The sequence below is a fragment of the Xenia sp. Carnegie-2017 genome, unplaced genomic scaffold (assembly GCF_021976095.1).
Source record: "Xenia sp. Carnegie-2017 unplaced genomic scaffold, XeniaSp_v1 HiC_scaffold_21, whole genome shotgun sequence".
Classification (NCBI taxonomy): domain Eukaryota; kingdom Metazoa; phylum Cnidaria; class Anthozoa; order Malacalcyonacea; family Xeniidae; genus Xenia; species Xenia sp. Carnegie-2017.
In genome coordinates this window covers 6541996-6569623 of record NW_025813484.1, presented here as the reverse complement: position 1 = coordinate 6569623, position 27628 = coordinate 6541996, and the positions used below count along the sequence as shown (strand labels likewise).

The 27628-nt window shown below is 36.7% G+C and overlaps 1 pseudogene; it reads left to right on the top strand.

Moving 5' to 3' along the window:
• Positions 1 to 64: 64 nt before the first annotated feature.
• Positions 65 to 26405, top strand: LOC124443490 (annotated as a pseudogene).
• Positions 26406 to 27628: the final 1223 nt, after the last annotated feature.

Sequence of the window (27628 nt, the reverse complement as noted above, 5' to 3'; positions counted from 1 at the left end):
CTACCTCATCAATGTCTTCACTTCACTATACGTTTGGTGGATGGGAACAAGGGGATCGGAAGGGTTGAAATATGGCGCGTCTTGAATGAAAACAACTTGTTCAAATATTGTTCAAATTCTTTGAATAAAAGATGACAACTTTTCAGTGAGCATTTTTTTGCAAAGCTCTTGGGCCTTGCGAAGTATTTTTTCTTTGTTCACCATGGATATGACATCGAGCATTGTTGTTGACGATGTGGGCGAGTTGGCCAGCATTTTGATCGATGGAAGCGATCATTTTGGCGTTTCCACAGTGTTGTTTGATTCCCACGAGGAGTTGATATGGGTGGGAAACGAAGGAGTAGGTGGTAATCATTGTGTACTTTATTGTGTACTTGTATGTGCGTACGAATACGGAATTTGGGCCAGGTTGTCCATGTTTCTGTCGCCGATGTTTGGTTTGTTGATGTTGGAACTAGATAAATCATTAGATTTATAATCTAAGTTCAATCACATTGCTTCAATGTCTAATGTGACTTCATTACCTCATGTTACCTCAAGACCACTATTTAACAGTTTACGACTTTGTTACACGAACATTACTTTATTTCCTCATGTTACATCACGACCATATTTACCTCCATACACCGATTGTTGCACCAGCATTCATTACTTCATGTTACCTCAAGACCACTATTTAACAGTTTACACCTTTTGTTACACCAACATTACTTTATTACCTCATGTTACATCACGACCATATTTACCTCCATACACCGATTGTTGCACCAGCATTCATTACTTCATGTTACCTCAAGACCACTATTTAACAGTTTACACCTTTTGTTACACCAACATTACTTTATTACCTCATGTTACATCACGACCATATTTACCTCCATACACCTATTGTTGCACCAGCATTCATTACTTCATGTTACCTTACAACGTACCATATATTACCTGGAAACACCTCATGTTATATTGATTAAAACTACTTCAATACCTTGTGTAGTCTCATGACCACATATTGCCTGTATACACCTCATGTTACACCAACATTAACTTCATTGTACTTCATGTTGCTTCTATATTTTACATCAACCTCAATATATTTCAATTTTACATGTTCCTTCAGGACCACATATTTACAACTTTGATAACATGAACATTATTTCAATACGTCGTTTTACTTCATAAACTGTCACTCGAGAATAGATTTGTGTTAAATAAGAAAATAAGTAATCTTTTCATTGTTAGTTATCTTCTATTTGCACTTTTTTTGCTCACTAAGTTTTAGATGAACTTGTGATGCTATATATCCGTATGAAAATTTGTTTTGTCATGTCTTATTATAATTATGTGTGCAATGGGAAGTTTATTACCAATTTACATTGAATAATCTGCTGTAGGGTCATATTGCTTCATACTTTGGATCAGAGATGCAGAAATACACATCATTTCAATCTCACGAAAACGAAGTACGATATTTGTTAACAAATGATGAAGGAGTTTTGTCACTTACTCATAATGAGATACGATTCACAAAAAGACATGGAATAAAATTATTTAGCCTAAGGTATTGTGCAGACTGTTTATTGGAACAACACATTCAGTCATTTAATGATCTGCTTGCATTTGAGGATGAACAATGTACAAAATGATTTAGTTTAAAATAATATTGATGCTATTTATTAGAACAGCATCTGCAGTCTTTCAATGATCTTGTTTGCTATGGAGTTCAAACATTGAATGAAATTATTTAGTTTGAAATATTTTGGCACTATTTACCAGAACAACACCAACAGTCTTCAAACGTTTGCATGCATTTGTCGCAAATTCTCATATCTTAAATTGTGAAAGTTAGTTCCTAATCACGGGGGGGACACCGTCTTAAAAAACTGGGGGTGTTCTGGATTCTGGCACTGACTTCTTGTAGTGTTTTTATTTGATATAAAAGCCTGCACCGACTCTTTTTGCCCGCCATTTTTTGGGCTTAAGAACAATTATCGTCTACATGTCATTGACTTTTTTATCTACCCAGTAACTCAAATATGACGGATATGCAGTGTATGCTTCAGCAAGATGACTCAACAATACTTGTAAGAAAAGCCTGCACCGACTCTTTTTGCCCGCCATTTTATGCGCTTAAGCACAATTATCGTCTACATGACATTGACTTTTTTATCTACGCAGTGGTTCAAATATGACGGATATGCAGTGTATGCTTCAGAAAGACGACTCAACAATATTATAAGAAAAGCCTGCACCGACTCTTTTTGCCCGCCGTTTTTTGCGCTTAAGAACAATTATCGTCTACATGACATTGACTTTTTTATCTACGCAGTGGTTCAAATATGACGGATATGCAGTGTATGCTTCAGAAAGACGACTCAACAGTACTTATAGCTGGACATCAGAATGAGATATTCGAATTGGATCTCCATCGTCACAAGATTGTAAAAGAAGTATGAAAGCCTAACTTGCTTTGTTTTCGTCTTTTTCTCTGTTTCATCTAATGCATTATAAAATAACGTGATAAAACGCGTGCGCAGGTTGGCCTCTAGCTGAATGGATTTGTAGTAATCTGCGCAAACCGATCTGAGCTAAATCCATTAAATTTATCAAAGAGAATCAGCAAATCAACCATGAATACATGTTAGAGGAAAATGAAAACATTTGTTTTAATTTTATCTGTTTCGCATTATTAATATTTTATAAAAGAAATGTAAGATGTTTTTTGTATTTACACTGGCTTATGTAAACCTTGGAGATGTTTGTCAGAACTCTCGAGCATGCGCAAATCCTGACCATGCATTGATCCGCTTTCATGTTCTCCCAAAGCTCTCCACGGTTTTCATGAGCCTCTCGAAACATCGTTTATTTGACTTGTTGTTTTTCGAGATCAGGGATTGGTTGTGGCGTCCAATTACCAATGGGCAGCACAATCACTTCCTTGTTGCCATGGAGACGTAAGTAGCGCATCGACGTAGCCAACCCTAAAGTTCGGTCGTGCTATCGAAATAAAATGGTTTTTCCCTGAAAGGACGCCCCTCGAAGGAAACCCTTTTCGAAAGTATTCGCCATTTTTATAGAACTTTACTACATTTATACTTTTATCCAAATAAACATTCTGTACATTCATGTACACTTAACTACTGCACCTATACGTACCTTTAAGCACATTGAAAAATACCGTGACAACTGGAGTTGAAGATGCTTGAAAATGCAACTTGAAACTAAGCGTCCTCCAAGACTAAACGCCTCCCGAAAGTAGCCGTCTTTTGAGGCCTCTAATATAGAAGATAGCTGCTTTCGAGAATCGACGGTGTTTCGGTTTTCACTATTAAATACATATGTATGTGCATAATGCTAATGATCTGAATGTATTTCTTTCCGTAGCTTTGCACTTTCCAAGACAAATTAAGGATTGATCACGAATACTTAGCTCAACGTAATGTTTTTATCAAACACAATCATTTTCTATTGCCATTTTAGTATTTGGTTGAACCTGGAACGTGTATCATGAAAGTTTCATCAAGATATCTTTGCTGTGGCGACACCAGTGGAAAGGTTCTTGTTTATTTCATTGATATTTTTTAATGCTTACCGAATGAAAAGCAAGACCCCTGAACACGGGCGGTAATTGCACGTTGACTGCATGGGGCCATTAAAATGAATAGGCTACTTCCCGCCAAAATTTGTAGCCAGCACTTTAACTAGTCCCAGTCTTTCCACGCACGGCCCAAAGAAAGTTCATTTACGACGATAAGCTAGAATACAGCACACGCTTGTCTGTGGGTAGAATTTGGCTTCATGCAAACACAGGCATGTTTTCCTCCAGTTATGTATTTAATTCATGGTGGGGAGACAAAATTCATATATTTAACCATGCCAGGCTGATTTCCTTCAAAAGTTGCCTGATTGTTTTCAAAAGAAATAAGCCAGGCATAGCACAATGTATGAATGTTCCACCACCCCCCACAATTAACATACGATGGACACCTATCGGCCATTTAGATCTAGACTAAATTGTGTACGCTGTACTTGTTTTAAAATGTTTTGCAACTTTGTCGATTTTTTCATGAATACGATGTCATGGCTAAGATTGTGATTCAGAATCAATCACTGTGTATTTGGAGTTACCTAGCGATGCCGGTCGTTTTCTATTGGTTTTTGACTTGAAGTTTATTGATGAGTGCCGGTTTTTGATTTGTAGCTGGTCGTTTTCTATTGGTTTTTGAGTTGAAGTTTATTGATGAGTGCTGGTTTTTGATTTGTATTTATAGATTCGGTTAAGGGATCCGAAAAGTTTGAATTGTGAGCACGTTTTCTCTGCTCATTCAGGAGCGTTGTCCGATTTCGATGTCTTGGGCAATACATTGATCACATGCGGTTTTTCGTCAAGGTACTGAATATGTTATTTCGGTCCCCCACCTCTAAAACCGAGTACGTCTCTCTTCTCCCCTCTGCCTCTCTCCAGTTCCTTTACTCCCTTCTTCACCTCCTTGTTCTCCTTTCACTGAGAGTGTGCCCTCTTTCCTTCTTCACTCTTTGCTCTATTCCTGATTCCTTTTTTCTCCGATTTTTCCTTCTGCTTAAATTGTTTCTCTATTCTTTCTCACTTTGTCCTTCATTTCTGTTCTTCCTTTTCTTTTGTCCTATCACTGAGCATGTCTCTCTATCTTCTTCCTGAATCCTTTGCCTCTATTCCTTCTCTTTTCACCAGTTACTCCACCTTGCTTTGTATGGCACAATTTTAAACTGCTCTGCTTGCCCTTCAACTTTCTTATGCATTTCTATAATCTTTTAGGCATCATTTGGCAGTTGACTGCTTTCTAATGATGTACGACATAAGAATGCTACGAAGCCTGCCTCCCATACAGGTTTCTAGCCTACAATAGATTTACGTAGTTATTTTCAATGCTATTTATGTTTTACCCAAGTGTTCATGTAAAGTGTTCATGTATTAACTATGTTTTCTATAGACTCCGATGTTAGAGCCATTTATGCTCAAATTCTCCAGCACCATGTCATCAAGAGTGCAAGTTGTCTCACAAGTACGTAACTATGCACCTTAAGACGTTCGAAAGTTGTCTCACAAGTACGTAACTATGCACCTTAAGACGTTCGAAAGTTGTCTCACAAGTACGTAACTATGCAACTTAAGACGTTCGAAAGTTGTCTCACAAGTACGTAACTATGCACCTTAAGACGTTCGAAAGTTGTCTCACAAGTACGTAACTATGCATCTTAAGACGTTCGAAAATTGTCTCACAAGTACGTAACTATGCACCTTAAGACTTTCGAAAGCTGTCTCACAAGTACGTAACTATGCACCTTAAGACTTTCGAAAGTTGTCTCACAAGTACGTAACTATGCACCTTAAGACGTTCGAAAATTGTCTCACAAGTACGTAACTATGCACCTTAAGACGTTCGAAAGTTGTCTCACAAGTACGTAACTATGCAACTTAAGACGTTCGAAAGTTGTCTCACAAGTACGTAACTATGCAACTTAAGACGTTCGAAAGTTGTCTCACAAGTACGTAACTATGCAACTTAAGACGTTCGAAAGTTGTCTCACAAGTACGTAACTATGCAACTTAAGACGTTCGAAAGTTGTCTCACAAGTACGTAACTATGCACCTTAAGACGTTCGAAAGTTGTCTCACAAGTACGTAACTATGCACCTTAAGACGTTCGAAAGTTGTCTCACAAGTACGTAACTATGCACCTTAAGACGTTCGAAAATTGTCTCACAAGTACGTAACTATGCATCTTAAGACGTTCGAAAGTTGTCTCACAAGTACGTAACTATGCATCTTAAGACGTTCGAAAGTTGTCTCACAAGTACGTAACTATGCAACTTAAGACGTTCGAAAGTTGTCTCACAAGTACGTAACTATGCACCTTAAGACTTTCGAAAGTTGTCTCACAAGTACGTAACTATGCATCTTAAGACTTTCGAAAGTTGTCTCACAAGTACGTAACTATGCACCTTAAGACGTTCGAAAATTGTCTCACAAGTACGTAACTATGCAACTTAAGACGTTCGAAAGTTGTCTCACAAGTACGTAACTATGCACCTTAAGACGTTCGAAAGTTGTCTCACAAGTACGTAACTATGCACCTTAAGACGTTCGAAAGTTGTCTCACAAGTACGTAACTATGCAACTTAAGACGTTCGAAAATTGTCTCACAAGTACGTAACTATGCACCTTAAGACGTTCGAAAGTTGTCTCACAAGTACGTAACTATGCACCTTAAGACTTTCGAAAGCTGTCTCACAAGTACGTAACTATGCACCTTAAGACTTTCGAAAGTTGTCTCACAAGTACGTAACTATGCACCTTAAGACGTTCGAAAATTGTCTCACAAGTACGTAACTATGCACCTTAAGACGTTCGAAAGTTGTCTCACAAGTACGTAACTATGCAACTTAAGACGTTCGAAAGTTGTCTCACAAGTACGTAACTATGCAACTTAAGACGTTCGAAAGTTGTCTCACAAGTACGTAACTATGCAACTTAAGACGTTCGAAAGTTGTCTCACAAGTACGTAACTATGCAACTTAAGACGTTCGAAAGTTGTCTCACAAGTACGTAACTATGCACCTTAAGACGTTCGAAAGTTGTCTCACAAGTACGTAACTATGCATCTTAAGACTTTCGAAAGTTGTCTCACAAGTACGTAACTATGCAACTTAAGACGTTCGAAAGTTGTCTCACAAGTACGTAACTATGCAACTTAAGACGTTCGAAAGTTGTCTCACAAGTACGTAACTATGCACCTTAAGACGTTCGAAAGTTGTCTCACAAGTACGTAACTATGCATCTTAAGACTTTCGAAAGTTGTCTCACAAGTACGTAACTGTGCAACTTAAGACGTTCGAAAGTTGTCTCACAAGTACGTAACTATGCAACTTAAGACGTTCGAAAGTTGTCTCACAAGTACGTAACTATGCATCTTAAGACGTTCGAAAGTTGTCTCACAAGTACGTAACTATGCAACTTAAGACGTTCGAAAGTTGTCTCACAAGTACGTAACTATGCACCTTAAGACGTTCGAAAGTTGTCTCACAAGTACGTAACTATGCATCTTAAGACTTTCGAAAGTTGTCTCACAAGTACGTAACTATGCAACTTAAGACGTTCGAAAGTTGTCTCACAAGTACGTAACTATGCAACTTAAGACGTTCGAAAGTTGTCTCACAAGTACGTAACTATGCACCTTAAGACGTTCGAAAGTTGTCTCACAAGTACGTAACTATGCACCTTAAGACGTTCGAAAGTTGTCTCACAAGTACGTAACTATGCAACTTAAGACGTTCGAAAATTGTCTCACAAGTACGTAACTATGCACCTTAAGACTTTCGAAAGTTGTCTCACAAGTACGTAACTATGCACCTTAAGACGTTCGAAAATTGTCTCACAAGTACGTAACTATGCACCTTAAGACGTTCGAAAATTGTCTCACAAGTACGTAACTATGCATCTTAAGACTTTCGAAAGTTGTCTCACAAGTACGTAACTATGCACCTTAAGACGTTCGAAAGTTGTCTCACAAGTACGTAACTATGCACCTTAAGACGTTCGAAAGTTGTCTCACAAGTACGTAACTATGCACCTTAAGACGTTCGAAAATTGTCTCACAAGTACGTAACTATGCATCTTAAGACTTTCGAAAGTTGTCTCACAAGTACGTAACTATGCATCTTAAGACGTTCGAAAGTTGTCTCACAAGTACGTAACTATGCAACTTAAGACGTTCGAAAGTTGTCTCACAAGTACGTAACTATGCACCTTAAGACTTTCGAAAGTTGTCTCACAAGTACGTAACTATGCACCTTAAGACGTTCGAAAATTGTCTCACAAGTACGTAACTATGCAACTTAAGACGTTCGAAAGTTGTCTCACAAGTACGTAACTATGCACCTTAAGACGTTCGAAAGTTGTCTCACAAGTACGTAACTATGCACCTTAAGACGTTCGAAAGTTGTCTCACAAGTACGTAACTATGCAACTTAAGACGTTCGAAAATTGTCTCACAAGTACGTAACTATGCACCTTAAGACGTTCGAAAGTTGTCTCACAAGTACGTAACTATGCATCTTAAGACTTTCGAAAGTTGTCTCACAAGTACGTAACTATGCACCTTAAGACGTTCGAAAATTGTCTCACAAGTACGTAACTATGCAACTTAAGACGTTCGAAAGTTGTCTCACAAGTACGTAACTATACATCTTAAGACTTTCGAAAGTTGTCTCACAAGTACGTAACTATGCAACTTAAGACGTTCGAAAGTTGTCTCACAAGTACGTAACTATGCACCTTAAGACGTTCGAAAGTTGTCTCACAAGTACGTAACTATGCAACTTAAGACGTTCGAAAGTTGTCTCACAAGTACGTAACTATGCAACTTAAGACGTTCGAAAGTTGTCTCACAAGTACGTAACTATGCATCTTAAGACGTTCGAAAGTTGTCTCACAAGTACGTAACTATGCAACTTAAGACGTTCGAAAGTTGTCTCACAAGTACGTAACTATGCAACTTAAGACGTTCGAAAGTTGTCTCACAAGTACGTAACTATGCACCTTAAGACGTTCGAAAGTTGTCTCACAAGTACGTAACTATGCAACTTAAGACGTTCGAAAGTTGTCTCACAAGTACGTAACTATGCAACTTAAGACGTTCGAAAGTTGTCTCACAAGTACGTAACTATGCACCTTAAGACGTTCGAAAGTTGTCTCACAAGTACGTAACTATGCATCTTAAGACTTTCGAAAATTGTCTCACAAGTACGTAACTATGCATCTTAAGACTTTCGAAAGTTGTCTCACAAGTACGTAACTATGCAACTTAAGACGTTCGAAAGTTGTCTCACAAGTACGTAACTATGCACCTTAAGACGTTCGAAAGTTGTCTCACAAGTACGTAACTATGCATCTTAAGACTTTCGAAAGTTGTCTCACAAGTACGTAACTATGCAACTTAAGACGTTCGAAAGTTGTCTCACAAGTACGTAACTATGCAACTTAAGACGTTCGAAAGTTGTCTCACAAGTACGTAACTATGCACCTTAAGACGTTCGAAAGTTGTCTCACAAGTACGTAACTATGCATCTTAAGACTTTCGAAAGTTGTCTCACAAGTACGTAACTATGCAACTTAAGACGTTCGAAAGTTGTCTCACAAGTACGTAACTATGCAACTTAAGACGTTCGAAAGTTGTCTCACAAGTACGTAACTATGCAACTTAAGACGTTCGAAAGTTGTCTCACAAGTACGTAACTATGCACCTTAAGACGTTCGAAAGTTGTCTCACAAGTACGTAACTATGCAACTTAAGACTTTCGAAAGTTGTCTCACAAGTACGTAACTATGCACCTTAAGACGTTCGAAAGTTGTCTCACAAGTACGTAACTATGCACCTTAAGACGTTCGAAAGTTGTCTCACAAGTACGTAACTATGCAACTTAAGACGTTCGAAAGTTGTCTCACAAGTACGTAACTATGCACCTTAAGACGTTCGAAAGTTGTTTCACAAGTACGTAACTATGCAACTTAAGACGTTTGATTTTATTCAAACTGTTGTGCCTCTTTCGTGGAATGGATTGATTCAACTCAATACTTTGCACGACTCAAATCCTCGCAGTGTTTTCTTTTAATGCTTTCCTTGTTAGTATAACGATTGGACAGAATTCGAAACTCCTGTTCTTTATATATAGTTGATTCTATTTTGCTAATTCATTGGGCTGCTGATTGGTCATTGGGCCCAATTAAGAACCCTGGTCTACATGTATAATTGATTCTATTGTCTCTGATTCGATGTAATTTATGTGAAATGTTATAATGAACAGTTAGGTGTCGCAATGAATTTTCATATCGAGTAGGTTTGCCATTCGTGTAATCTTATCGGATCGAATCGTAATTCACAAAATGTTAAAAACTGGTGGATTTATAAGGGGAGGTGCACAGATGGGCTTACCCTGTAGGCGAGGGTAAAAAGGGTACAAAGAGGGTGCATATTACAAAAAGATATTAAAATCCATCCTACATTTAGTGATGAAATTAATTCCTTTATTGACTATATCATTATAGTTTATTAACTGTGAATGTAGTTATTTTGATTAAAAGGCATTAAAGGATAGGTTAATAAATAATTGCCTTCTAATCACCGAACTTTAGCTGCTCACTTAGCCCAGCAGCACCCTCCTAAAGAATCCTCGATGGATCCACCATTCTTTACATGTAAATCTTTATGTTGAAGTAAAAGGTCGTCTCGATGTAATTAGCCGAGTTTCAATTTTCATTTCAAGTATTGTCGTCCGTTGTTTAGAGCGGTCAGTTTCAGTTTCTTGACATCGACGGCTCCATGACAGCAAGATCCATGTACATTTATCATGTTAACACGCAAGGAGGACTCTTGACTGGATTTGATATATCACCCAACGGTCAAGCTTCCATATTCGGGGACTCTTCAGGTACACTTGAAAGTCCTATATTCACACTTTCATTCTCAGTTGTCGGCATGTACCGCTGTCGGCACGTACCGCTGTCGCCGTAATTTTGAACTGTTACCACTTAAATTGCTCCAGTCGGCGAAACGTTTTATTTTCGATATTAGTGTGATTTCTTTCTGATGTAATGGTGGGCAAATTTTAATTTCGTGAAATTGTGAAATTTTCATGGTGGTTGCTCAAATGCTCTTTTCAATGGACCTTGTCTCTTGTCAGAAAAGTCTGGAACGACTTACTTTTTTGAATCGTTAATACAAAATATTTATACCAACTACCTTGGATGATGTCAGTAGTCAGTATTTGGCTTAATCCTGACTTCATGCTACAACGAACAAGGTCCATTGAAAGGCAACTTTAAACTGCCATCCACAACCAGAGAACGATTTGACCAAATTGAAAAATTGTTTCGCCAACACGTAAGAAATCGCTCCTAGTTTTAATAACGCTAGTAAAAGTTCTTGCCAGCAGGGGTACTTTAAGGCCATTGTGTTTTGGGTGTAAACTACGTTTTCTGACTATTTCAGCCTTTATAACTGCCAGATGTTGCTGTTTAGTTTCCTTATGTATTCATAAATTTGTTGTCTGTAAACAGAAATCTTATGCCTACATTATGGTAGGCAAATACTTCGAACCTGACATTACTTCTTAACTTGACTCTGAACATAAATCCCGCTAAGGTTGTCGAAACATCAGTCAACATCAACAATAACAGTCCTTCTCAGTACTCTACTAACCTGGACGATCTACGTCCACAAACATTTAACGATTAATGATCCTCCAGAGATCAAACCATTTGTTTTAAATGAAGTGTCTGACGCAAATGTTCAGCAATTTTCTTCTCACAGGTGTTGTTCATCTCTGGGTTGACTGCGGGATGGAACACTTGGCCTTCAACATATATTCACGTCCGACAAGTTTTGCTGATGAGGTAGGTATATATTGTATCCAGTCCACATTGTTTGAAAACTATTTCTATAGTTAATGGGACTCATATTTCTTATTGTCTAAAATAAAAGATCTTGTAGTGAACTTTGTGTTCGAATGCTTATTTCTTGTGCTATTGAAGCTTTTGTATGATATAAATCGGAAAATTTGCGGTCAGTCGTTTTCTAATTTACTTATCTTAAAATCATGCGAATTTTCGTTGTTATGCAATGAACGTCTTTGTGTTTTACTTTAAAGTTTTGGTTGCTATGCAACAAACCGCCTTGTGTTTTATCTCAAAGTTTTGATTGTTATTGAAGTTAATGATATAAATCAAATTTGTTTAACGTCAGCGACAATAAATGAAAGTAAAGAATGTGTGTAAAACATGAAACGATCAAGAACAAATTATCTGACAAACATACCACAAAAGCTTCAAGAAATGCAAACTTAAATGTTGAGTATATTAAGTTCGAGGTTCTTTACATAAGACAATCTAAAACTTATGCGCCATAGCAACTTTAACGACAAAATCTTTTTCTCATCTTATGGAAAGCGTCAAATAAGAATTTGTTCACGTGCGGTTTTCGTTTCCAGTTTCCTTGCTTTGACAAATTGTGCTTTTAGACCGTCTGTCGACGATTCTGTCTCTTGAAAGGGATGTCGAGAAAAATGTTTTGTTGTTTGTAAAAGTATTGAATAAGTTATGCCTGAAAACAAAAACTTTTCTTTGAAAACGTACTTGGTACTAAGACCACGTTCAGTTACATTTCAATTTCTCTATTTTCAGATAAAAACAAAAACTTTTCTTGGAAAACTTACTTGGCATTATTACTACGTTTATCACTTACATATCAGTTACTCTATTTTCAGATACCTCATTCTCATCCATTTGACATCGATGACTACACCATTCCATATTCATCTTTTCCTTTGCCACACTGCAGGTGATGTTTTTGATGTGTGACAAAAGCTTATAATCACGTCCATCGTTTTTACCCATCTCACGATATAGTGTCCTTGAATGTCCTCGAATGTCCTCGAATGTCCTCGAATGTCCTTGAATGTCCTCGAATGTCCTTGAATGTCCTCGAATGTCCTTGAATGTCCTCGAATGTCCTTGAATGTCCTCGAATGTCCTTGAATGTCCTCGAATGTCCTTGAATGTCCTCGAATGTCCTTGAATGTCCTTAATTCCGAATTGAAGACATTGAAAGTCCTTGAATTTATAAGATGGGCTTGAAAGTCCTTGAGTTCTAATTTTTCGATCAAATTGTTTAAAACATGTCAGTTAGCGCTTCTCTCTTTCCTTTTTCTGATGTTGAGGTGAAATTGTAATCTTGATGTCGAAAAGTTGAATTAATATGGCAGCTTTTACTTCAACGGACGACTCAGTGTTTTTTTCTGGATTGTAGATTCATTAGAAGAAGTAGTTTTGTATTTTTTTTTTTTGCAAAAAGTCTTTGAATTTCATTGCCCCCTATATTGTACCTTGAGAAAATTGAGGTAATTGATTGTCGTTTGCCATATTTGGAATTGTTCGTGGCATGTGTGAACTTTTTATTTTGATTTTCAAAGATTTGGGGATGATTTTTATTTTTTAAATGACGTATAATCGACAGTGGTGTGCACTGCTAAATTTTCTTAACTCCCCAAATTCATGCTGTTATCCTTGCAGTGAAGCTTTTTATCCTTGCAGTGAACCTTTGTTATCCTTGCAGTGAACCTTTGTTATCCTTGCAGTGAACCTTTGTTATCTGATTGGCCAAAGAATTTACTAAAACGAAGGGACAGGTGAGGATTGGCGAGGATGTTCTTAGTGTAAATACGAAGAAACAAAATGGGTAAAACCTCGTAAAAATGAGAACGTTTTAAGTTTGAGATGACGATCATAACAAATGCACAATGCAAACTTTTTCTTCGTTGCATTTGTAACGTCGACAAACATTTAAATTCACGTGTTTTTAATGTACGTAGTCACGTGTTTCATTTGTGATGTCACGTGTTTCATGTACGTAGTCTCGTGTTTTATCCACATTCTTACGTTTTTTATATACGTATTCACCTATTCAAGTACGCAGTCAAGTGCTTCCTACAAATAGTCACGTGTTTCGTACATATAGTCACGTGTTTTATGTACGTACACATTTCATATAATTATTCTTAAGTAGATTTTTCATGTTTTCAGGCGAACTCCCCCAATAGATCCTGAAATATTGCGGACAATGGTTGTGAAGGGCTTTATTGGGCAAGCTCCCAATCCTGGAAACCGTCTTCGTAATCAGGTAGGCCGTGAACTTTCCAAGAAAAGCATGTTGGCAACGAAGCCGTTTTTGCTTCTGACTATCAAAGTGGTGCTGTCCAAGCCGTGCATTTTTTTGTTTTACTTTTCCTCGTTGTCAAACAGCCTTTCAGTTCTTTTTTTCTTATGTGTGACTGAAGGTTCCCTACAAATGGCGGGCGAGTTCAAAGTCAAAACGCGAAGTACCCGAGTCGCCTATGAACAGAGGTAAAAATAATGAAAATCCAACGTGTCGAAAGCTCGATTCTGCCGGATCTAGCAAAACTCTTTCTCCGGTTTCTTTCATTTGTAAAAATCGTGTACTCCAGAGATGTTAATGACAATTTATTTTGTACTTGCACTTTTAGTTATTGATAATTTATTTTTTAGAACAAAATCCTTTCTCTACTTTGGTGCCAAAAATTTACCGTCGTGTGGAAATGCGATACTCCAAGCTAGGTACAAATGACATGAATTTGTTTTTGAGACTTTTGCAGTGGCGTAGTCAGCTCAGTGATTGAGGGGAATTTTCACATATTGATTTTTCGCCCCATTAAGTTCTTCTGAAATCAATTGTTTTCTATCGATTATAACATGCGTATATTCTCTCAATCATCGGTGCTAGCTATGCCACTAGCAATTTCTTGTTAATGGAATGTTTTAATTTTCTCTGTAGGTATCGATGATTTTAATTTTCAACATTACAACAAAACGTCGTTCGCTGGTCTGGAGATTCATATTCCAAACGCTTATTGTAACGCCATGTTACAGGTTTGTTGAAGTACACATATGTATACCATTGTACCATGTGCATACCATGCACATAAATATGTGTGTGCCGTTGATCAAAATATATAACTGGAAGGCTACCTTAAGATAAACATGTCTTTTCTTGCATGAAGTCACAAATTTTACCTTATTGTCGTAATTGAACTTTTGGGTCGTGCGTTAAAAGATTGCGACTAGTTCAATTGTTGGCTTCAATTTTGGCGGGAAGTAGCGTTCCAGTTATGTTTAGTTCAATGGCAGGGGCTCATCTCAAAACTAAATTATACATCCAGTGCCATTTTTTATGCGCTTTTTCGTACTCATCATAATGACGTATGTACGATGAAGTGTATTACATTACATTACTTGACGTTATTGTAAAGTGAAGCTTCACCATTTGTTGTGTTCTGGAAGACTCAGCTTTGACACAACAGTCTTTAGGATGACTTTATAACTATTGCATGAAAGCTTACGTTGTTCTGCATTTTAGGCCTTTTTGTAGACTTCATAACTATTGCATAACTGCTTATGTTGTTCTTTGTTTTTAATCCTTGAGGCTTTAGGACGAACTCATAACTATCGCACGAAAGCTTATGTTGTTCCGTGTTTTAGACCATTTCGCTTTAATAAGTAGACCTCAGATAGGGTCGCTTTATTTGCCAGCTACACAAAAATGTCTGCTATGAACAGGAAAACGTTTGTTTTAGATCTTCTACTTTCTGGAACCACTGAAAGTTTTCCTACAAAACCATGTTTGTAAAAAAGAGTTTTGTTTGGCTTGTGAGTTGGGATTTCTCTTTGATATGCTGGATCAGTCATCGGGAGAGGTGTGCCAGGTAAGTTTAGCCTCCTTTTGAAGCGTTTAATAACCGGAAGTAGGTTTTACCCATTGAACTAAATATGTAACTGGAATGCTAGTAGGTGACAACTCCTGTACTTGCACGAAGCCAAATTTTACCTATAGACTGGCGTGTTGTGAGGTTAGGTGCCATGTTTAAGCTTACTGTTGTGATATTATACTTCGGCCGTGCGTGGAAGGATCGGCAATACTTGAAGTGTTGGATTCATATCTTAGCAAAAATTAGCCATTCAATCACTCTTACAAAAATCCATATGAGATATTTTGTTCACCAATCCTAATACGAGTAGTAATTCGCGAAGCATCTTGATCTTGTTTTTCTAAAACCAAAGCAGTCATCAAGTAATAAGTAAAATCCTTTCACTCCTCCTCCTTGCAAATGAGACAAGTCTTTTCAAAAGCGAAGAGCCTTATGCTACAAAACCTGGTCTTGTGACCGGTCTAGCGGAGTTAAGGATGCCTAGTCCAATGGTTTTATTTCATTTTATCACTCAAGCGATTTTTTTCTCTCGTAAGCTCTAAAATAGTGAATGACTTATTGCAAATCATAAATTTGGCTTGTTTTAGGCAAGTAACTTCTTGCGAGCCTTCCGAACGCTACGTGAAGCGTCCGCATTGGGTTTGCTTTTACCCGATACTGACGAATACCAAGTAAAAGTGAACTACTCTCATCTTATTCAAAGTTGGCAAAGATTCGTCTTGCAACAACTTCTTCGGGTATGTAATGTTTGTTAATGTCGTTTGGTTGAATGAGTCAACTTGAATGCTATAATTTTTTTGTGCCTGTAGTTACTTTGTTCTACAGTCTCTCTGGACTCAAATGACGGCTGCGGCCAACGGTCGGACAATTAGCGTTCGAAAATGCGTATTTTCACCTTCCGGGTCATTTTGAAAGGTCATATTTCGTCACGTTTCCAGGTCTTCCACGGTAGTTATAAGTCGGTTTTCTTTCAATGTTCTTTTGGAATGTTGAACGTCCATTTTTGTACAGAAAAACTGTCTTTGCTCTGGGTAAGCTTGGAAGGAAGGTTCAATTCTGTTTTCATAAAGTGTTCTGACTCGATTGTCTTGCTCATCCATCAACACTTTGATTTTTATTTGTGTGTTTGTCAATTCTGTCATATGAGGATTCCCCCAAAAACTAAAATAAGACGATGTGTGGTGATGTCATAAGCGCTTTGAACGTCAGAATCAGTAGTTTCAAAAATGTAGATTTTCGCGTTAATGGTGCATTAGTGACCGATCAAAAACCGACTTTGTCCGAGCCATCTTGACCGAACACATTTCGAGCCTGAGCCCGCAAATTATTGTTTAATAAGTAACCCAACTCAACGACCTAGAACCCAATCTACTAGATATCTGACTCCGCCAATATTTCATAGTAATGAGTAAAGCTAGCCGCCATCTTGAAAGGTGGCAAAACTGACGGTATTTACGAGTAATATCTGCTTTTCCTGATAAATATAGAGTCACAAAGTTGACAGTCTAGATTTAATTCTTGAAACATTTGATAAGATGGGTTTTTTAAACTTTTTTTTAGCTTTCTTTTCACTTTGAGTTTTGCTCTTTGCCACCTTTCAAGATGGCGTCCTTGACTCACCTTGATACGGTAGTTAGACATCTAGAGGACTGGGTTCTAAATCATTGAATCCAACTAGTTTGGAAGCACAAGGATCATTGCTCTCTTTCTTTATTTCAGCGAAGAAATTTTGATCCATTTTCTTAATCAAGAGTTATCACTATCGGAAGAATTGTGAAAATAATTTCACATAATTTAGATAATTTTAAACAATTTTTCCTTAGGAGGAACTCGAAGAAAGCAAAGAAAAGGGGGAAACCGAAAAGTAATCAGCGTAATTTATATTAATTATTCATTATAATTAACATAATTAACTAGTGTAATAAATTAGTGTCATTACTTTCATTTACAGTTAAATATCCTTGCATGTTAATTGCTCTGTACTTTCTATTTGCGTGCGATTTTTTTCCAACGAAAATAGACGTTTAGCCTCTTTAATCATTATTCTTTTTATGGTCCTAGGATATCTGTAATAGAATCTTTGTTTGGATGTCAAGTGCAAAGGACAAGTCAATGCAGTCAGTGTGGAAGGCAAACGGCTAGGGATGACGTCACTCTGTCAACAGCTCTTTTGTATCCTGATAACAGAGATAATCGTATGTTAGATGGGAATTAATCCAATCTATGAAGCGACAGCTTGCCGACATAAAATCCCCGTAAAATCTTAGTCGGCGGTTTTGTTTTCTTTACGAACGATGGTGGTTCGTCTCATTAATCATCAATGAAATCAATCGATAATGAATAAGTTTCAGTCATGTGGGCAGTTGATTGTTTTCACACTGTGATAATTTGAATGAATTGAAGCAAGCCTAAACCAGCAAGAGTTAGTCTTAATCATGGTCCACACAATATTTTTAGTTTCAGTTTACATCCCGTTGGGGTCAATGTGCGGACTGCTTAATCACCTCTTAGATTATCGTAATCGCCGATAAGATATCTTGGATTTACTTTGAGATTTCTGTTCACACTGTAAAATGGATACATTATGTTTAGGTGATGTTAGTTTTGTCAATGTTCTAAAGTCAAGTCTCCTGGGTATTCAATCCAGTCCTGCTTGGTGTGAAAGTTGCGAGAAATATCAACTGACGGTAAATTATTTACATTTTATAATTAGTGACTTCCTAATCTGGATTTTTCTCATTGCATGAATCAGACGATAACAATGAACATAAGCCATTCGGTCTTTAGATTTGTCATTTCTATAGCGTTTTGTATTTATTGTATTTTGAACCGGTCGTAGAACCTGATCGTATGTATCGGTAAACGACTTATCATTACTGAAAATTTCATGTTTGTGTTCATGTCTAAGGATGTGCATTTTGTGTCAAAATTGTTATCAAGATGGTGTGTTATAAAGCATGAATTTATGGAGTTCCATGTTGATTTTCCTCATGTGTTTGCAATTTCGTAATTAAACGCTCACTTGTATTCCGAACTCCAACGACAATCTACCATTACGTACACGCTGTTTCTCCCATGTATCCTTATATATCCCTGATGCACCCCTTCTATGTAACATCTCCAGATACATAGCAAGCTACGTCGGCTACCCGACGTGTTAATGATTAACTGTCAAGTCGATATGGAGAAACACAAGAAATTTTGGAACCGTAGTCATACAGATGTACAAAGCGAAAAGGTATAGTTGTGTACCTGCAGGTATCAAGTTGTGTACATATATATCAAAATGTGTTACTTTAGGTTTCAAATTATGTACTTACGTATCAAGTTGTGTACATATGTATCAAAATGTGTTTCTGTAGGTGTCAAATTATGTACTTACGTATCAATTTGTGTACATTTGTATCAAAATGTGTTACTGTAGGTGTCAAATTATGTACTTACGTATCAAGTTGTGTACATATGTATCAAAATATGTTACTGTAGGTGTCAAATTATGTACTTACGTATCAAGTTGTGTACATATATATTAAAATGTGTTACTTTAGGCTTCAAATTATGTACTTACGTATCAAGTTGTGTACATATGTATTAAAATGTGTTACTTTAGGCTTCAAATTATGTACTTACGTATTAAGTTGTGTACATATGTATTAAAATGTGTTACTTTAGGCTTCAAATTATGTACTTAAGTATCAAGTTGTGTACATATGTATTAAAATGTGTTACTGTAGGTGTCAAGTTATGTACTTACGTATCAAGTTGTGTACATATGTATTAAAATGTGTTACTGTAGGTGTCAAATTATGTACTTAAGTATCAAGTTGCACTTTAATTTATTTGTTGAAAATACGCAATAGCAGACGCTTTGATCATATGTAAATATTTTTGTGTTCATGCATTCACTGTAAAAAACAATTGATTTCTGAAGACTTACATTGATCTGACATTTACAAAGCAAAACCAAACTTTTGGGCTCGCTTCGATACTATGTAGCAGTGTAGACATTTATAAAAAAAAGAGGGTTGTTTTTTGATGTGAATTATTTTGCACGTATTTTTTAGAACGTGAGTCAGAAGGGTGCTCTCGGGCAGAGCAATCGATCAACTATTCCGTGTCGTTTCGGGGAAAGTTGCTCTAGGACGGATTGTGGATTTTGGCATCCAAAACATGGCGAGTTTGCGCCTTCTGAACCAGAGTGAGTAACGTTGTATCATCGATTGTCTGTATAGATTGGAAAGATTTTGTTTGTCTTGAGCAATATTGCTGTCGACGTTTGAAGTTTGCAATCGATTTCAACATGCTTTTAAACAACACCGTGGCTATAGAATCTTCTAAAATATCATGAAATGTTGAGCTATCGTGAACGCTTGTGTAGATCAGTTGTAAGTGTGAGCTATCGTGAACGCTTGTGTAGATCAGTTGTAAGTGTACTAGTCAAAGAAACTAAATGCATTTTGCGGGTTCGCATCTTTGAGCAGATATAGCAGTTTTGTATGACATTTTACTGCAAAGAAATCAAGCAACATGTTTCTACTGTACTTAGAACTTTGCCTTGTGTAACATACAAGTTTTTCGTCAAATAATTTTACTGTTTTTGTTTCACAGATCAACCATTTTGGCATCAAAGAAGACTGCGTTCTTACGTGGGTGCCATTTTGCCTAATGCTTAAGCTCGCCGAGGATGGAACATTATCTTGTTATGAAGCGGTAATTTGACGATTTTTTATGAAATTTTGTGCGCATCCGCTCCAACGTTACGGTAAGAATTTTCTTTGCTGATTGTTCAACAATTTTATTCCATAATTATTGTTTAAAATTTGTATTTTATTTATATATTTTGACATTGAATAGGCTTGTGGAGATAATCATGTTTCCCATTATGCCATGTGCATATGTGTGTGTCTTCGGCTTATTGATCTGTTTTTGTTCAATGCTTTAACTTGCTATTTGTTGGAGCTGAGTTCATTTGAAAGAGCTCGATATGAAGTAACTTCTGTACGTTTCTAAACACAACTTTTTTTGAAGGAGTTGGATGATGTGGATATCGAAGATGACTGTACTGTTTATGACCTAAAATCGACTGTTGCTCATGTTAAAGACTACAATTCACCTGGCAATCTTGTCGCCATGATCAATGTTGAAAAATCATATCATAAAACAGATTCGGTATGCAACGACAATAACAGCAACAATAGTAGCCACAAAACCATAACAACAAGAACCACAATAACAACAACAAAACAAAAACAACATCAGCAACAACAACAACAGCAACATCAAAACAACATTAGCAACAGCTAAAACATTTTAAACTACTACTACCACGAGATTAACAACAATAGCTACAAGAACTACAAGAAAGGCAACAGCAAGAACCACAACATCAACAATAACAAAATCACAAACAGCAGCGACAATCATAACAAACAGCAACATAAAAACAACTGGAACAACAACAAAATGCGAGCAACAATAACAAAATTAAAATAGCTGTAGTATTTTATTCAATGTACACTGGAAATTATATTATGAGAAATGTTTTGATTTGATTGAAACTTACGTTTTTGTATTTTAGCAAGAAGAGGAGGGCGGTTGGTATCTTTTTAACGATTTTGCCGTCAGTAATATTTGCAAGGTAACACACACCCTTCATGTGAGCGCAAAAATTGTTTTCCTAGAAATTTCTTACAACAAGATGCAAATATGACTTAATATTTTTCTCTTAGGATGAGGCAGTGGAATTCGATCTTTCATGGAAAATGCCTTGTGTCTTGCAGTTTGTTCGTCGAAATATGAAAACTGACTATGATTTAACTGGTACGTGAAACTTACTTCACTTTTGAAACTTACTTCACTTTTGAAACTTACTTCACTTTTGAAACTTACTTCACTTTTGAAACTTACTTCACTTTTGAAACTTACTTCACTTTTGAAACTTACTTCACTTTGAAACTTACTTCACTTTTGAAACTTACTTCACTTTTGAAACTTACTTCACTTTTGAAACTTACTTCACTTTTGAAACTTACTTCACTTTTGAAACTTACTTCACTTTTGTTATTGTTGTTGTAGTTTTCAACCCATTTGGATTTCTTAATGCTTTTTGTGCACGGAAATCGTAATTTCTAGTGATTTGAATTTTAGGTTGATTGTATTTCACCTTATAAAATAACAGCAATAGGACGCATGTGTTGATCGGTCCATAACTGAGTTTGCATTTGACTGTGCAAACCGATTTGAGCTAAATCAAATCAAACAATGAGGATTTGTAAAATCAATCACGAATACAAGTTAACGGAAAAATTATAACGTTTGTTTGAAATGTATCACTTTCGCATTGTTGTTATTTTATAAAAGAAATAAAAGATGTTTTTCTTGTGAGAACTCTCCAGCAGGTGCAAACCTTCAACTATGAGTACAATAAACATTTTTTTATTCCTGATTATAAAATAAACACAATAAAACGCGTGCGCTGATTGGTCTAGAGCTGTGTTTGCATTAGCCTGTGCGAAACACATCCGAGCTCAACCAATCAAATTAATTGATTGATTGATTGATTAAACTTTATTAAAGAGGGTAACACTGACACAACAAGTGTGAAAACTTGTGGCCCTCAAAATGAAAACAATCAATCAGCCAAAGAGAATTTGCAAATCGATCATGAAAATATTTTAGAGGAAAAATTAAAATGTCTGTCTTTTTCGCATTATTGTTATTTTATAAAGAAATAAAAGATAGCCAGCCAGACGGGCTTATGCGAACCTCGAGACGTTTGTGAGAACTCTCGAGCATGTGCAACCCTCGACCTTCGGTCTCGGGCTTGCACTGCCTTCGAGTTCTCCCAAAGATCTCGGTTTGCATAAGCCTGCAAACACAGTAAACATCTTTTATTCCTAAATGAAGGTTGGCAAGTTTTCTTTGCTTTTGCCCAAAATTGTTCATGACGGGCTCCATTGTTATTTGGTAACTAACAGCGTATCACTGTGTTTTCTTGAATCGGAAAAATTATATTTCTATGCATTTAACAAAATGCATCTGTCAAATACAACGTGTCTGCGCATGTCTCAACGTGGCCTGCTATTTTAGGAAGTCGAACTATTGATGACCATGTTATTTGGGTGATCGTTCTTTGTCCTGTTGCACGACATTCATGGTCAGAAGAACTTCACGCCTCTAAGTTTGGACGAAGCAAAAAGGAAGGTTTTCTCGTTGGCATTGATTGCGAATTTGTCACTTTAAATCAGGTATAGAAATCATTTAGTATGGCTTTCAATGTTTAAACGATTATCAAGGTTAGTGTAAGACCTTCAAGGTGTAAGACCTTCAAGGTTAGTTTAAGACCTTCAAGGTTAGCAAGACCTTCAAGGTTAGTAAGGTTTAATTAGTTATTAGTAAGACCTTCAAGGTTAGCAAGACCTTCAAGGCTAGTAAGGTTTAATTAAAGGTTAGTAAGACCTTCAAGGTTAGTAAGGTTTAATTAAAGGTTAGTGAGACCTTCAAGTTAGTAAGGATCAAGGTTGCAAGACCTTCAAGGTTCGTAAGGTTTAACTATTAGTAAGACCTTCAAGGTTAGCAAGACCTTCAAGGTAAGGTTTAATTAAAGGTTAGTAAGACCTTCAAAGTTAGCAAGATCTTGTTAGTAAGATTTAGTTCAAGGTTAGTAAGACCTTCAAGGCTAGCAAGACCTTCAAGGATAGTAAGGTTTAATTCAAGGTTAGCAAGACCTTCAAGGTTGTAGTAAGGTTTAATTAAAGGTTAGTAAGACCTTCAAGGTTAGCAAGATCTTCAAGGTTAGTAAGATTTAGTCTGTTTTAAGACCTTCTGCTAGCAAGACCTTCATTAGTAAGACCTTCAAGGTTAGCAAGACCTTCAAGGATAGTAAGGTTTAATTCAAGGTTAGCAAGACCTTCAAGGTTAGCAAGACCTTCTAGGTTAGTTACGACCTTCAAATAACTATTGACCTTTAAGTGCCCTATCCAGGCAAAACATTTTTATTGCGATATTGAATTTTGGTGTGATCTCCAACGTATAAAGGAAAAAAGTTTTAAGTTTGTCAAATCGTTCCATTTTTATGGCTCTTTAAAATTGGCAAAATGCTCTTTTGATGGACCTTGTCCGTCGTTCGAAAAGTCTGAATTTTGGCTCGACCCAGGCTTCACGCCGCGACGAGCAAGGCTCATTGAAAGCAAATTTTAGCCGCAATAACAGGAAGATTTACCGAATTGTAAAATTTTTCACCGATGTGTGTTAAACATTAAATCTAGTTTTGATATCGCAAATGAAATTCAAATGTTTCACGTTTGAAAACAGTTGATTTCCGTTCATTATAGGAAGAATCCGAGATTCGAAGTGATGGGACACGTTCGACGGTAGCCAAGTCACATGAGCGTTGCACGTGACGTGGTGAGAGGGTAGGTTTCAGGCATGGGAATATGCTGACATTTCCAACATCTGTATTAAACATAAAAAAAATTGAAGGGTAAAGTTTCATTCAAATTTATTTTGTTTGTCGCTGAATATGTTATAGTCTTGGCTAGCCTGCATTGCAGACTACGTATAACATATATAGTTACGCGAGTATCTATAAATTCATTCTGTTTACATGCTTGTAGATGCAGATCGTCCAGGTCAAGGTAGTCCTGAGAAGGACTGCTTGTTGATGTTGGATGACATTTCAAAACATTTTACGCTTGATTCTGAACGTGACTACCGCTAATATTGTCGAAACGTCAGTCAACATCAACACCAAACAGTCTTTCTCAGACGAATTACATAAAGAAACATGTAACGATAATATCTGGTTCGAATTATTCAATATACTTATGGGATTTTTTGGTCGAATGATTTTCATACAAGCGAGTCTGCGGTGACGTTAGTTGCGTGTGAGGTCATACAGATGCGAGATTTTAGACTGTTCTATTTAAAAAAAATGTGTGCAAAAAAGTTGATGTGTCGAATTTCACTTTTTCAGTGATGGACCATTGATTGGGGTACCATTCATTGATGACTATATATCAACCTCTGAACAGGTAACGTCAAGCATGATATATAATTAAAGCTCGGCCAAGGGACTCGGTCCAACGAGTGCATCGCGTTTAGCGCGAAATTTCAGTTAAGATGTTTTTTTCGTTGTCTACTTTGGCAGTTATTTTGTGAGTATTTGTTTGAAAATCTTTATGCTCTTGGCGGCGGTCGCCTCTGTATTGGGTTGTATTCTTTCTTCAGGGAGATAGGATATTACTGCAATTTTAGTAGTATCTGATGATAGGAAATATTAACTTCTTATGGAAGGGATGTTGTTTTCTTAATGTCGGCAGTATCTCAATGATAGGAAATATTATCTTTTGGTAGAGAGAGGGTTGTTTTCTTGTATTTTTAACAGTCAAGAGAACGCCATTATTTTCATATCTCAGAATGCCTTAACGCTACAGAAGTATTTGCTGACGTTTTTTTAACAAAAGCAGCCATATAAGCCAGATTTGTAAATTGTACAGAATAGTCATTATAGGATATCCGTGTCGAGAATACAATGCTTTGTCCTTCAACCTACTCCTGATGTTAACCAATCCGCTTTATAGAAGACTTGATGGCGGTTGATTTAACCAATTCGCTTTCTTTATAGAAGACTTGATGGCGGCTGATTTAACCAATCCGCTTTCTTTATAGAAGACTTGATGGCGGTTGATTTAACCAACTTTCTTTATAGAAGACTTGATGGCGGTTAATTTAACCAATCCGCTTTCTTTATAGAAGACTTGATGGCGGTTGATTTAATCCAATCCGCTTTCTTTATAGAAGACTTGATGGCGGTTAATTTAACCAATCTGCTTTCTTTATAGAAGACTTGATGGCGGTTAATTTAACCAACCGCTTTCTTTATAGAAGACTTGATGGCGGTTAATTTAACCAATCCGCTTTCTTTATAGAAGACTTGATGGCGGCTAATTTAACCAATCCGCTCTTTATAGAAGACCTGATGGCGGTTGATTTGAACCAATCCGCTTTCTTTATAGAAGACCTGATGGCGGTTGATTTAATTTTTGATTGTTTTCGTTTAGGTCGTCGATTACCTTACAGAATTTTCTGTATTAATCCTGAGATTTGGACGCTACACGATCATCGAAACATCTCACCACCCTCAAGTCAACATATGTGAAACTCAAATATTTACTGGAGCAGAAAGTGTTGTTTGTAGGGCATGGACTGCAGAAGGATTCTCGCGTTAAACATAAAGGTTGTTATGAATTTGATGCTAAATGTTGTAGTAAAAGAGTATGTTACAGCATGTTAAACGTCGGGGTTTCTTTAGGATTTAACTGTTAAATGTTTTCTATGATAGAGTATGTTATAGTATGTTAAATGTAAGAGTTTTAGGATTTAACTGTTAAATGTTTTTTATGGTAGAGTATGTTATAGTATGTTAAATGTAAGGGTTTCTTAGGATTTAACTGTTAAATGTTTTTCTATGGTAGAGTATGTTATAGTATGTTAAAATGTAAGGGTTTCTAGGATTTAACTGTTAAATGTTTTTCTATGATAGAGTATGTTATAGTATGTTAAATGTAAGAGTTTCTTAGGATTTAACTGTTAAATGTTTTCTAAGTGAGTATGTTATAGTATGTTAAATGTTAGGTATATGATGGATTTTAATGTTAAATATGGTAGTAAGGTAGAGTATGCTGTGGTATGTTGCGCGTTAAGGTATGTTATTGATTTTAATGGTGAATGTTATGGTATGACATGTATGTAAAATATATTAGACGCTATGGTATGTTAGGATTTAACTGTCAAATGCTATAGTTTAGGTGCTGTGCAACCATTCTCATGGGAGCGAGAGGGCAATGGAATTTTGCCATGCTGGATGAGATTTGCATTGTAAATAAGGAAAATCCTTTGTTAAAATCATTCAACATGGCGGCAAATCATTTTATGTTGCTAATCATCGTCCTGCTGCTTGTGATGACAAAAGCATCAAGCATGCGAGTTCTTTCGTAGGTTCCTAAGGTACAAATTGTGGACACTGTGCAACTGTTTCATCTACCGCAACAGAGATTTATATATCTTTACGTTTCCTAGCTTGGTACTTTTAGGTAAGGGTCAAAAGCATGCTTCATGCACTCTTACGTTCTGATTAATTTGTGTTGGTGTTAAATCTAATACATAAGGTTTGCAAAACGAACTTTCGAAGATTTTTGTCTGCTATTTATGCGTTTGTATCTTTTTAAAACTCCATTATCTTTCTAGGTATAACTATTCAGTCGAGCTCGCATGATAGTACTGAAGACGCATGTACGGCTCTTAGACTCTACCAGCGCTTCAAAGAACTCATGCAAAAAGGGGACACCGAGTTTCATGGCACATTGAACCGACTGTATGAGACGGGGAGAAGCTTGAGCTGGCAAGTTGAAGATTGAGGTATAGAATTAAGATTGAATTAGCGGATTAGGATGATGCAAGTTGAGGTATAGGATTAGTCATTCCGATGATTTTAGTCGCTGGTTGATAACGTAGACAGTAAATTCAACTCATTCGTGTGTTACCAATCGTCAAACGTACTTAATTAAAGTTGGCGAATAAAGTTATTTACCATCCAGTTACACTGGCGGTCCTAAACAACTGCTCAAAAATTATCATTACGACCAAGGAAAGGAGTGTGTTAAGTCTATGCATGGAAACGATCGACTGAACGAAATACATACGAGTTTTGTATTGTGTAGTATTTGGTAGGCTTTACTCTGACCATGTAAGTTCTCTGTATTGGGGTTTTTATTTTGTCTGGTTAGAATTTCTCCCAAGTAGTGTGGACACTGTCCCATCGTTCATTCTCTAGATTTTTGTTCTAAAGCCTTGTTTCAACATGCCACTGACATTTTAACCCACTTCACTAGTTATTTGCTTTCTAACCCACTTCACTAGTTATTTTATTTCTAACCCACTTCACTAGTTATTTTGCTTTTTGTTCTAAAGCCTTGTTTCAACATGCCACTGACATTTCTAACCCACTTCACTAGTTATTTTTCTTTTCAGAAATGTCAACACCGTCCAACGCGGCATTCGACATCGATTCTTGACTTTTGATACTTAATTCTGTAACTTGTCCACATTCTTGTTATCCACTGAATAACCCTTCCTTGAAGTAAATGATGTTGGATAAATTATCAATTCGTGTTTGTAGATGTAGATCGTCCATGTTAGTAGAGTTTTGACTGTCAACATCAACAACGAAAACTAAATAAAAGCTAAAGGCCAATTTCCATTACGGTCGCTTTTGCCACTGCGCGCAGAGCGCACACTTTTGATCATTCGTACGCGC